This window comes from Ascaphus truei, chromosome 2 (genome assembly GCF_040206685.1).
Source record: "Ascaphus truei isolate aAscTru1 chromosome 2, aAscTru1.hap1, whole genome shotgun sequence".
NCBI classification, from domain to species: domain Eukaryota; kingdom Metazoa; phylum Chordata; class Amphibia; order Anura; family Ascaphidae; genus Ascaphus; species Ascaphus truei.
Genome location: NC_134484.1, coordinates 490,080,180 through 490,093,789, shown reverse-complemented (window position 1 = coordinate 490,093,789; position 13,610 = coordinate 490,080,180). Strand labels below are relative to the sequence as shown.

The 13,610-nt window shown below is 48.1% G+C and overlaps 1 protein-coding gene across 1 annotated transcript in view; it reads left to right on the top strand.

Annotated features, from left to right (window-relative positions):
* Window positions 1–88: 88 nt before the first annotated feature.
* The window catches only part of LOC142488446 (uncharacterized), a 38,639-nt gene continuing 25,117 nt past the window's right edge, over window positions 89–13,610 (top strand). The window contains exon 1 of the mRNA XM_075588967.1: window positions 89–412. The gene's annotated coding sequence lies outside the window, so the exon portion shown is untranslated. The remainder of the gene's footprint in view (window positions 413–13,610) is intronic.

Below are 13,610 nucleotides of genomic sequence, written 5' to 3'. Positions count from 1 at the left end.
ACTGATACTCAGACCTCCCTGTCTCCTGAGGCTACAGATACAGCAGTGATAACACAAAGATACACACTGCTTCAGTGACACAACATCTCCCTGCTCACACACACAGCACAGAGTGTGATAGGAAGGGCTGTCCCACTCCCAGCATGCAACCTGATCCTGAGCACAGACTGTCCCACATCCTGAGGGGGGAATCCAGGTCACTCCCACAGGGAAGGACTGAGAGATCACAGGGGCTCCCCCCACCCTCCATAGGAAGTACACACACAGTGAGGGGGGGATAAAGTGCACATCTCCGGCACTGAGGGGGGGACACACTGAGGAATAGGCTCTGCAGCCTCTAAGTCCCTTTTCCTGTGCCCCCCTCACATTGCCCACCCCCTGCTGCACAGAGATCTTCAGCCTGTGTTATTGGGTAAGTGCTTTCCTCCTCCTCCCTTCCCCTCCCTTGTGTGACCTGTGCACATTATCCCAGTGCTGCTCTGAGCTTCCTTACACACAGGAGCCTGAGAGGCTGAGCCTCTGATAGTGAGGGGGGGCCTCTGGCACTGGGGGGTTACTCCTCCTGTATCACAGGGACTGGGAGATAATGGGGGTTATTTTACATTGGGAATTAACATTAGGGATCAGTGAGGATAAGATTGGGAAAGTTATTAAATAGAGTTAGAAAGTAATTAGATTGAGGGAGTATTGGTTGGAGTTTAACTCCTTCATTACCACAGGGGCAGCATCATGTGTGTGTTATGGGCTATAGCTTCTCTGTGTGAGGCTGACATGTAAAAGAGGAAGCACCGTCCGAGCTGAAGCAGAGGAAATAAGCTTCCGAGCTGAAGCAGAGGAAATAAGCTGTCTGAAACTCACAACAAACTATATACCGGAAGTGTCAGACGATGTAAGCATTAGGCTGCGCTTATAGTGCCGGCGACGTCGCGTGCGCTTATAGTAATCACGGCGCGGCGGCTTGGTCGCGATCGCCGGAAGTCATCTTAATTTGACCGTAGCCTGACGTCGCCGGCACTATAAGCGCGGCCCAATTACAGCAACAAGACATTTTTACTAAGAGACATAAATTAACCCATTACATGCCTAGGCCATCAGAAACACGACACACTTTCATTCTCCATACAAGTGTCCTAGTTTTAAAGAATAGATCTGCGGGGAGAGGGGAGAGAGGGGGGTAAGAGAGGGGAGAGGGGGGGGGAGAAGAGAGGAGGGGGTGAGAGGGGGGAGGTCTGTGCAGAACTGGAGATGCTGCTCTTATAGTGCTGGCGACTGCGACATCGCGCAGCAAGTACATGCAGTCTGTCGCGGGTGCCCATAGTGGGCATAGCGTGACGGCGCTGCAGAGCGACGGAGCGATCGCTGGAAGTCAAAGTATTTAAAAAAAATTCGACGACTGCCGCCGCGTGTTATCAGCGGCACGTGAGCGGTTCAGCCAATGAGGGCGAACCGGCCACGCCCCCCTCCGGTCGCCCCCTCTCTTGTCTCCTGCACGATAAGCAGGAATCGCTATTACAACGGCGACGGCTGACGTCACGCGGTCGCATCACCGGCACTATAAGCTCACCCTTAGAAGTGAAACACCGAGCCCTCCAAACCACAGCTGAGGGGGAGCAGGGTGACCCCAGGCATAGAGGTGGGTGCCCCCAGGCATAGAGGTGGGTGCCCCCAGGCATGGAGGTGGGTGCCCCCAGGCATGGAGGTGGGTGCCCCCAGGCATGGAGGTGGGTGCCCCCTGGCATGGAGGTGGGTGCTGTGTCTGGGTCTCTGTGTATGCGCCGCCATATAGAAACCCAAGCATGTGGTAGCCTCACGTCTGTAGCATACAAGGGGTTAACCCCTCATTTTCTAAATGGTGCAAATACACAAAGATAACAGAAAGGTCCAAGATCCGGTGATACAGAACTATTAGCTGTAGGAATCCATGAAACATTGCTTGCAGTAACGAGAGGGAGAGGGAGGAGGGGATATGATGCCTTTTATTGGACCAACAAGTAGTTGAAATGTTACCAGCTTTCTAACCTCTCGGGGTCCTTCATCAGGTCTGGCAGAAATACAGAAACACAATATAATACAGGGACGCGCAAACTTTTTTGCTGCGCCCCCCCCCCCCTGTGCCTGCTCTCCTCGGTGCACCCCACTACTTACCTCGCATGACCCCGCGGCGTCAAATTGCCATGGTAACGCGTCCTGGAGCTGGCTGACCTTCGGTAAGTAGAGGTTACAGAGGCCTCGCGCGGTCTCCCGGCATTTCATTTAAATGGCTGGGGGGAGAGCGCGGGGCCTCTGCAACTGCCGGCACCCCCCCCCCCATCAATATAAAAACCGCTGTAACTATTTTATGTCTGGTGATCTATATAAAGAATGTTATCAGGGAATAGTGCAAATGTGCATGTGCACAGTACACACATATGCAGTAAGATATGAATACACACACAACAAACACTTATGCGCTAGTACATACACAGCTACTAGCCTGTAACTCGGGAAGCGGGTGAAATGAATGTGGATCTGCTCTGGAGACCCCCTGCTTCCATACTGTGTGAATAAAATAAAAATAAACTTCATTACCTTTAGCGGCTAGCCGCTAAGGCAATCAAGTGGTTAAACCAGAGTACCTGGTTTCTTGGGGGTAGCGGTGTGCTATGGTAATGAAGGGGTTAACCCCTGCCGCTACCCACCCGAGAGGTCAAACCATCCACCCTGGGGGCAACTACAGATCTGGATAATAGCTCATTTGCCAATTAAAAATAAAACATTAGGGGAGTGCTGGGCCAAGACCTCAAGCTGGTAGGAAGTGTGGAGGTGCAGCTCCGTCCTAGAAGTATAGATATCAGGGCGCATAAAACCACAACAACCCCCCCAAAAAATAAAGAATAAAGCCGGGGGAGGACTCACCCCAGGCACTGTGAGGAACAAGATCAGCAAAAGGCAGCAGAGCCTCCACACATGCGGCCGAGCGCTCAAAATGGCCACTGAGCGTCAGTAAAGCGGCCTTTTGCAGCGACAGCCTGTGAGGCAGTCAGACCGGGAGGAGGGGGAGAAGTGGCAGAGGTTTGCCTGGTGGCAGCACCCAATCCGGCGCTTGAAGAGGGCCGCCAGCAGCTGGACGCCGACCGGCGGTACAATTAAGCTGGTGCGGGCTCCAGTGCAGGTGTGAAGCAGAAGCCTGGTGAGCCGCGCGGAGGCTGGAGGAGAGATTGCGGCCCGCCCCCCTTGCGGGGATCACCTTGGAGGCCTGCAAGACCGTGCGGCTGGCGGGAGCACTGCAGGGACCCCGAAGCAGCGAGGATAGCCGGGAGAGGAACTGGGGGTGTTGGAGGGAAGTAGAGCCCTCAGTGACCGCTGGAGGGGGTGAGGCAAGCTGGAAGTGAGCTAACAGGCCGGATTAGAGGGGAGAGAACCACACAGCCCCCAATATAGGAGCCTACTGGGACCCCATCACCCCCCAGCACGTTAGAAAGACCATCACTTCAAGCAGTAGTAGGCCCCTTATACCAGCGACAAGGAGGAAAAAGGAAGGGAGACTCAGTGCTTAGAATATTAGGGCTGCAAAGCATAAGTCCAGGTAGATCCAACAGACCTGGTTGAGAGATATGAACCCTGATTTTAAAGGCGCGGAACAGCATCCTCTGACCAGAATACCCAACTGATTCCATGTAGCAGAAGAATGACCAAGTGAAAAGGTGCAAATGTGGTACTGATCTAGATGAAGGGACAAGACTAGGGTCCCTCCTGGAAGTTACAAACAAGACAGATAACAGCTAACCCAAAAAGCGTAAGCGGAGACCACATAAATAAAAAAACAGGGACCATAGGAAAAAACGTGGCATGGCGCCCAAGAAATCGCAAAAGGCAGGAGCATCATCATTCTTCAGCAAAAAGAATATGACTCCAAAACTCCCAGACAAAGAAAGTGAAGACCAGCCAGAAGATCAAGAAGAAGCCGAGTCAGGCTCGGACACAGAGCAGGGCAAGTATTAAAGCGACCTGAAGGCATGGGTCAAGGAGATCAAGCAGACATTCCACGAAGAACTACAGACTGCCCTGAGTGGTCACCGATCGGAAATCTCAGCGGCGGAGGAGCGAACCACCGTGCTGGAGGAAGTTATGGTGACCACAACAGAAAAACAGATTGAGGTAAACTCCGGCATAGCCCAACTGAAGGAACAGGTAACCCAACTCCAGGAAGCCCAAGAGGAGGCTGAGAATAGATCTAGGAGGAATAATATCGGGGTTTTAAATGTCCTGGACTTATAGACTGTTGTCAAAACTATATTTGCCTCTTGAGCGGAGTCCTGAGTTCAGGGGAGGGGGCATAGTAGCGATAGAGAGAGAGAGAGACCCTCACTAAATTCATAGAGATGCCACTGGTCCTCTGACCTTGGTGCTAGCCCCCCGCCAAGTTCCAGCTTGTGAAAACTATGAACACAGAATGTTGACTGTTAAATGTTAAATTCGCTTTTTCTATAGATTTACGTCAGCATAACAGAATTCAGCATTCTTGTCGTTTGCACACAAAAACAAAACGTTTATTTTGAAAATAATTACTTACATACAAAAATAGTAAGAATGACGATGGTGATGTTTCAAATAGATTGATATTCTTAAGAATAGTTGCACATAGTAACCTTCTTTCTGTTAATATTCTCTCCAGGTATTAACATGTCTTTTCTTCTCTTCATGATATTATCACTCTTCGGCCTGGTGGTCTCCTCTGGCCTTCCTTCCTTCCTAAAGCTTACTAAGCTCACTGCAGTATTTATCCATAAATTCTTATTTAGATTCTTTAAGTCAGAAGGGACGGAGACATCGTATCAGAATTATAAGGAATGTAACAAAAATTGCAAAAGGGCAATTAAATTAGCAAAAATGGATAATGAAAAAAGGATTGCAATAGAAAGTAAGGTCAACCCTAAAAAGTTCTTTAAGTACCTTAATAACAAAAAAAGGAGAAAAGAAAATATAGGACCCTTTCAGTGTGAGATGGGCAGGCAGATTATTGGAGATAAGGAAAAAGCTGAGGTATTAAACAAATTCTTTGCCTCTGTGTTTACCAGGGAAGAATCAAGTTCAATGGTAGCGCCACAGGAGGAAGCCACAACCTCCATATTAATGAATAATTGGTTAACTGAGGAAGAAGTTCATAAGCGACTTGAAAAAATTAAAGTAAATAAGGCACCTGGCCCCGATGGCATACATCCAAGAGTTCTCAAGGTGTTAAGCTAGTAATAGCAAAACCATTATATTTAATATTCAAGGACTCCATTTCCACAGGCTCAGTACCACAAGATTGGCGTAAAGCAGATGTGGTGCCTATATTTAAAAAGGGAGCTAGATCACACCCGGGGAATTACAGACCTGTAAGCCTGACTTCAATAGTAGGGAAACTACTTGAAGGTTTAATACGGGATAATATTCAGGAATACCTAATGGAAAACAAAATTATTAGTAATAGTCAGCATGGATTTATGAAGGATAGATCTTGCCAAACTAACCTTATTTGTTTCTTTGAGGAGGTAAGTAGGAATTTAGACCAGGGTAATGCAGTTGATGTGGTCTACTTAGATTTTGCAAAGGCTTTTGATACGGTTTCACACGAGGTTGGTGTACAAAATGAAGAAAATTGGACTCAGTAATAATATATGCACCTGGATTGAAAACTGGTTAAAGGACAGACAACAGAGGGTTGTCATAAATGGAACTTTTTCAGGTTGGGCTAAAGTCGTGAGTGGAGTACCTCAAGGATCGGTACTGGGACCCCTGCTTTTTAACTTTTTTATTAATGACCTTGAGGTTGGGATCGAGAGCAAAGTCTCCATCTTTGCTGATGATACTAAATTGTGTAAGGTAATAGAATCAGAGCAGGATGTAATTTCTCTTCAGAAGGACTTGGAGAGACTGGAAACGTGGGCAGGTAAATGGCAGATGAGGTTTAATACAGATAAATGTAAGGTTATGCATTTGGGATACAAGAATAAAAAGGTGACTTACAAATTAAATGGAGATATATTGGGGGAATCCTTGATGGAGGAGGATTTAGGAGTGCTTGTAGACAGCAGGCTTAGCAATAGTGCCCAATGTCATGCAGTAGCTGCAAAGGCAAACAAGATCTTATCTTGCATCAAACGGGCAATGGATGGAAGGGAAGTAAACATAATTATGCCCCTTTACAAAGCATTAGTAAGACCACACCTTGAATATGGAGTACAATTTTGGGCACCAATCCTAAGAAAAGACATTATGGAACTAGAGAGAGTGCAGAGAAGAGCCACCAAATTAATAAAGGGGATGGACATTCTAACTTATGAGGAGAGGCTAGCTAAATTAGATTTATTTACATTAGAAAAGAGGCGTCTAAGAGGGGATATGATAACTATATACAAATATATTCAGGGACAATACAAGGAGCTTTCAAAAGAACTATTCATCCCACGGGCAGTACAAAGGACTCGGGGCCATCCCTTAAGGTTGGAGGAAAGGAAATTTCACCAGCAACAAAAGAAAGGGTTCTTTACAGTAAGGGCAGTTAAAATGTGGAATTCATTACCCATGGAGACTGTGATGGCAGATACAATAGATTTGTTCAAAAAAAGGTTGGACATCTTTTTAGATGGGAAAGGTATACAGGGATATACAAAATAAGTATACATGGGAAGGATGTTGATCCAGGGATTAATCCAATTGCCAATTCTTGGAGTCAGGAAGGAATTAATTTTTCCCCTTAATGGGGTTTTTGTTTGCCTTCCTCTGGATCAATAAGTAAGTATAGATATAGGATAAAGTATCTGTTGTCTAAATTTAGCATAGGTTGAACTTGATGGACGTACGTCTTTTTTCAACCTCATCTACTATGTAACTATGTAACCCAGTCAGCCATTTTAACCTTTAAAATGTTATATCTCAACATGGTATTCACCTACATTACTGATGTCATATGAACTACCCCTGAACATATAAGTAGTTTCAAACTTGCTGAATGGAAAAGTCTTATGACAGCATTTTTCCCAGTTAGGACTTACAGCTGTTCAACAAGTTGAGGCCACGAATTGACCTTTTGGGTCAATTCTGTCTGTCAGACCTTTTACTTAGAATACTTCACATGTAACAAAATCTACAGAAATATTGGAACAACTGCATTGTATCTTCTATGTAATTCTCCAATACATATGGAAATGTATTCTCCAATGTTCAATAAACCGAACCTACAATCAGATATATACAGGTAAACCCCGTTATAACGCGCCTCGCTATACCGCGATTCGGTTATAACGCGGTTTTCCCTGCACACACTCACTGCACACACACTGCTCATTGCTCACACTGCACACACACTGCACACTGCACACTGCACACACACTGCTCATTGCTCACACTGCACACACTGACACACTGCTCATTGCTCACACTGCACACACTGACACACACTGCACACACACTGCTCATTGCTCACACTGCACACACACTGCACACACACTGCACACACACTGCACACACACTGCTCATTGCTCACACTGCACACACTGACACACTGCTCATTGCTCACACTGCACACACTGCACACACACTGCACACTGCACACACACTGCTCATTGCTCACACTGCACACACTGACACACTGCTCATTGCTCACACTGCACACACTGCACACTGCACACACACTGCTCATTGCTCACACTGCACACACTGACACACTGCACACACACTGCACACTGCTCATTGCTCACACTGCACACTGCACACACACTGCTCATTGCTCACACTGACACACACTGCACACTGCACACACTGACACACACTGACACACACTGCACACACACTGCTCATTGCTCACACTGACACACACTGCTCATTGCACACACTGACACACTGCTCATTGCTCACACCACACACACACACACACACACACACACACACACATAAATCAGCCTTACCTTGGGGATGATTGGTGAGGCATGTGGCTACAGGGGGGGGGCGCTGCGTGCCGCTGGGGGTGGTGCTGCGGTGGAGGGGGGTGATGGCTGCGGGGGCCCCCGATGCTGCGGGGGCTGGTGGGATGGCCCGGTGCAGCGCGGGGGGGCAGGTAGGTTGGCGGTACGGCCTGGGGCGGGGGGCGAGACGTCATTGGTCGGGGCCCTGCGCTGCGGCGGAGTGGCAGGACGACCCTGCGCTACGGCGGGGCGAGGGGGCCCGGTCCTGCGAGGGGGAGGGTGGTGACGGTGCTGGGGGGGTTGGTGCTGCGGGGGTCCAGGCGGCTGATCACCTGTTCCCCGGGCCTCCCTCTCGCGCCGGAGCTGATGACGACTTCCGGCAGTTTTTTTTTCTTCTGTTCTCTCGCGGGAAGGGGCTGGGAGGGAGAGGGAGAGGGAGGGGGCTGGGAGGGAGAGGGAGGAGGCATGTGGCCCACATGTAGGGCTTCCAGACACCTCTTCCTTCCTTCCCTCCTCACTCCCTCCTGAACAGGCGCGCGGTGGCCATTTTTTTTTTTAATTAGCGCGACCCCGTTATTAACGCGGTGGTCTCGGGGTGGACCCCGAGGACCGCGTTATAACGGGGTTTACCTGTATATATATATATCTCAGACAAATATATAGAGATGAAGGAAAATCCAGACTATTATACTGTATACTTTAACATTCTGCCTTTGATAACAGATTCATTCATTACAATATAATTATTGCTAAATTGGATTTCTTACATTGACACTTTTTATTTGTAAGAAATTAGAGTGGTTAGATCAGTCCCAAAGGGATCGCCTGACTAGGGAACCCAGGCTGTCTCACTCGTAAAGAGGGGATAGCCTGGGAGACGCGAAATAAGGGGAAAGACCGGGAATCACTCAATCACCCAGGGAGTTGATCCTGAGGGGCCCAGCTCGTTAATGTTGATGCGGTTTATGTTTCTATGTTACATAGTCTGTTAAAGGTTAACCATTGTTCTCTCGTACGAGGTATAAAGTTTGGACACCTCCTCTGAAGGTCGAAGAGCCCGCTACACATAATAACCGCTACACAGCAGGGGTAGAATCAACATGCACGGATACAGGACGTCTGTCAGAATGCAAGTACCACCGTGCACCCTAAACACACCTTTTTCTTAGACTCTGCATGACCCAAAAAAACACCGGCGAGTCAAAGGCCCAAGTTAAATGAGGGCCCTAATCTACACCCAGGTAATGACCCCCATTGTCATTTTTGTTTCCCCCCATTGTTTCCCTACCCCATCCTAACCGGGATCCACCCACACTCACACAGTTAACCAAAGTCAGAAAACAGAAGGGAACTCTCAAAAAGATAATAGGGCGGAGAGGCCAACCATGGAGAAACCCCCTATAATATACTTTATACAAAGGAACGGCTAGCAGCCTAAAAGTAATTACCCAAAAGTTAAAAGCCTAAACTCGCCCATGAAAAGGAGGCTGATGTTCAGGGACTTTAAACTAGGTGATATACTGTATACATGATTCAGGAAACACACCTGAATAGAGAGGATGTAACTAGGCAAAGGGACAAACACTTCCATCAAATCTACCATTCGCCAGCGAAAATCAAAAAGGCAGGTGTAACCATCTTGATTAAAATCAGTGTCCCCTTTGCAACTGAAAAGATAAAGAGACAAGGCAGACAGAATGCTAATTATTACTGGCAAAATAGGCTCAGCAGAATTAACCATAGGGAGCCTGTATGCTCATAATGAAGATCAAGAAAACTTCATTAATAAGGCTTTTGAGACTATCCATCATAGGAAGGGATATCTAATGCTAGGAGGAGACCTAAATATCATTGTAGACTGTAGTAAAGATAGGACGAGAACCCCTGATAAGGAATATCCATCAACTAAAAAGCTCAAAGGCTCTGAAAAACAATGTGTGTGGGCTGGTCGACACTTGGAGGTTGATGAACCCCACAACAAGAGATTACTCGTTCTACTCGGCCCCCCACAAACAATATACGCGTATTGACTACATTGTAAGGAATTGGGGAACATGCCCCCTGCGGCGTGTTCCCTCCTTACCTGCCGCATCTCAGATCCCCGATCTCCTTACAGAGCGCGAACGCACCCACGGTTCTTCTACTAGTGCCACGGAGCCCCGGTCGCGTCGCGCACCTCTCACGTGTGGCGTGTACACGTGACGGCGTGCGCCGCTCTCCAGCTACAAGTCAAGACTATCTAATGTCTGTCTGTTTCCTGAACCCTTCCCTGTTTCTGTAGAGGCAGCGCCTCCGCCCACCTCCTGCCTTATCTCATCAACAGGAGTTGACTTCAAGCATACTGAAGCAAGCAACGCCATCTTACTTTCTGGCAAATCCTGCCCTCTTCCTCCTGACAGGAAGTAAGACTTACTCTGAATCTTATTGCTAACAGCTGCCGCTGCCATTTAAATAACAGGCAGTTGCTACCTGCCCTGGGTCATGCAAAGTACTACTCCAGTACTTTATGCCTTTTGTTCCGGCCATCGCATGCTGCTCCTGCCTGGATTTCCACTGGGACCTCTACTTGCTCTCCTTTGGCTTTCCGGAAGACTGGGACATTACTCTTTCTATTACTGAGGTATAGTTTACTGTTGCGGGTAGTGTAGGACCTGCTGATTAGGGTTTACCTTGACGTGGTAGCAGGCTTACAATACTTTGGCCAAAGCATTTAACTAAAGAACCCTTACTTTGAATTTAGTATTGCTTTTCTCTTCAGTTACTGGCACTATGCCTTTATGGAGGCTGGACGTCCTCCAGGAAGCAACCCACCATTGTAACCTTGTGCTCTTGACTCTGCTCTCCTTACCTCCTCACGGGTGGCATAGCGGACCCGCGTGCTGGTGCCTGAGAGTGCGCACACCTCCGCTCAGCTAACAGAGCACGCGCGCACTAGCAGCTGTCCCACTGTGCTTCGGAGCCTGGCTGATGATGAGCACCGCTCCCCAGCTGCGCAGCAACTTTCTCGTGTCTCCTGCGGCTTCCCCACCTCGCTACCGGGTCCCCCTCCTTGTCTAGGCTTGTGCGTGGAAGCGCAAGCGTTACATACATATTCACATCTAGAGACATGGCAGGCCGTATCGTGAAAGCTGAGATGGATAATATCACATGGTCGGACCACGCTCCGGTGACACTGATATAAAGAGCTATACACCAGAGACCGGCCAGCCCTCGTTGGCATCTGAAAGAACTCTTGCTCGGCTTTCCTGAGACTAAGGAAGCTAGGAGAGAGTAGGAGAGAGCATACTATGGGCCGCACATAAAGTCACACTAAGAGGTAGAATAATCAGCATTACCTCCCATAGAAAAAGAGAGAAAAGTAGGAGAATAAATAGACTAAATGACGGCATCAGGGAAAGCGAAGAGGCGTTTCAATAAAAGCCAACAGACGTCATCAGGGGTAAAATAGACAAAGATAGAGCAGAACTTAAGAATATATTGATGGAGGATACGGAGAAAGCAATGCGCTGGACTGGCCAGATCTCCTACGAGAAGGGTAATAAAACAGACAGGTACCTTGCTGCTAAACTCAGAAACAATATTGCCAGCCTAAATATTTGCAGCATAAAGAATAGCAAGGATGTGTTAACATATAATCCAGCCGAAATCAATGGGGAATTCATGACATACTAGAGTAGTCTATACAATCTGACGAAACCTGCCAAAGAAGCACGGACCTAGAAGCAAAAATAGATCAGTATATAAAAATAACTAGTTTATCTAAGATAGACAATTCAGATGCTAGGCTCCCTAATAACAGCAGAGGAAGTCTCTGAAACCATCAAAACCCTTAAAAGCAATAAGGGCCGAGGACCGGATGGGTTCTCCAACCTTTACTATAAAAAGTTTGAATCAATACTGAAACCGTACCTGGTCAGATGGTTTAATAAAATTTTGGAGGGGGGAGGCTTGCCGAGCGAACTGCTGGAAGCCTCAATTATTGTAATTATGAAAGAAGGGAAAGACCCCTCATTATGCCCAAGCTACAGACCCTTCTCCCTGATAAACACGGACATTAAAACGTTTTGCTAAAAATCTGGCCCCTAGGCTGAACAGAGTATTAAACCCTCTCGTTCTCACAGACCAGGTGGGCTTCATCCCAGAGCGTCAAGCCTCAGACAGCATACGTAGGATCGTTAACATCATACACAATAGTAATACAAACCAAAAGCCCACGTTGGTCTTGGGGCTGGGCGCAGAGAAGGCTTTCGACAGGGTGGCACGGCCTTTTATGTTCCGGATCCTCAAAGAGGTGTGTCTTCATGAAAATTTTATTAATGGCATAAAAGCCACAGTGTGCATGTCGGGTTACACCACCCCCATTCAAAGTCACTAACGGCACTCGCCAAGGGTGCCCACTATCCCCTTTACTATTCGCTCTCTGCAGCTGACTTTTTTCAGCGCGGGGGTGTGTGGCCAAGATGAGTCGGGGGCGTGGCCATGACGGGGTAATGTCCCTCTCCAGGCTGTGCGGTCCCGCGGATGTCGCTGATGTCACAGCCCTCCCCCCTCCATCTCAGGGAGAGACAGTGAGCCCCGTCATATATCCAGCAAACACGGGGAGAGGGAAGCCGCCTCCCTCCCGTAGCCGCCTCCCTCCCTGTAGCCGCCTCCCTCCCCTCCTCATTGGCTGACTGCTGCACCACTTGATGCGTCAGCGCTTCTGATCACCAGAAGCTTGCAGCATCGTCTGGCTGACGCGTCACAGCACGCAGTCAGCCACGTCGGAAGGAGCCAGCGGGGACCTCCAGACTGGAGGAAAGGAGCTGGTGGCCCCGCAGCTGGTCCTTAGCCTTGGGGTGCAAACAAGTAAAAACATCTCAGACTAGGAAAAAGACCATAGCTAGATCACTAGACTATGACTGGGAGGATGTATATATGATAGGATAGCCAGAGCCTCTAGATGCTCAGCAGTTAGGGAAACTAACCTAAAAATACTGCACAGATGGTACTACACACCTGCGCTCCTGCACTCTTTTCTCACTAGCCTCCCCCGTGTGTTGGCAGAACTGTGGACAGATAGGCACATACAAGCATATATGGTGGTCCTGTCCCACGGTCATCCTTTTCTGGGGAAGGGTCAGAAGATTAATAAAAGGAGTACTGGTAATAGACTTGCCATGGGACATGGATAGTGTGCTAATTTTGAAACCAGTAGAGGACATGGAGAGGCATATGGACCTTTTTAGTAACTCAAATCCTGTCAGCAGCTAAGGCAGGGGTCGCAAAACACTGGAAACAGAATGACCCCCCCACCCATAATAGCAGTAAAGCACAAACTGAACCACATAATGACCATGGAGCGACTCACTTTCCTAATACACGGCAGGTACAACAGATTTTTGACAATACGGGACCCTTTGGAGACATATGGGCCAAAACTCAAACTGACCCCTGACAGGAGCCCTGATTATCACCCAAACAGGCTGAAGCGACGCTAATATCGGTACATGTATGTATATTTGACTGTACACTCCCTGCGTGGAGACCAATTGGATGTAATCCCCCCCCTTTCTGTTTTCTGTAGCCCCCTCCCACCCTTATGATTTGTAAAAAAAAACAAAAAAAACATCCGGCCAGCATAAAATAAATTAAAGTTCTACTTATCCCGGCCAGGATGAAGGCCGTCCTAGTCTTCCTCAG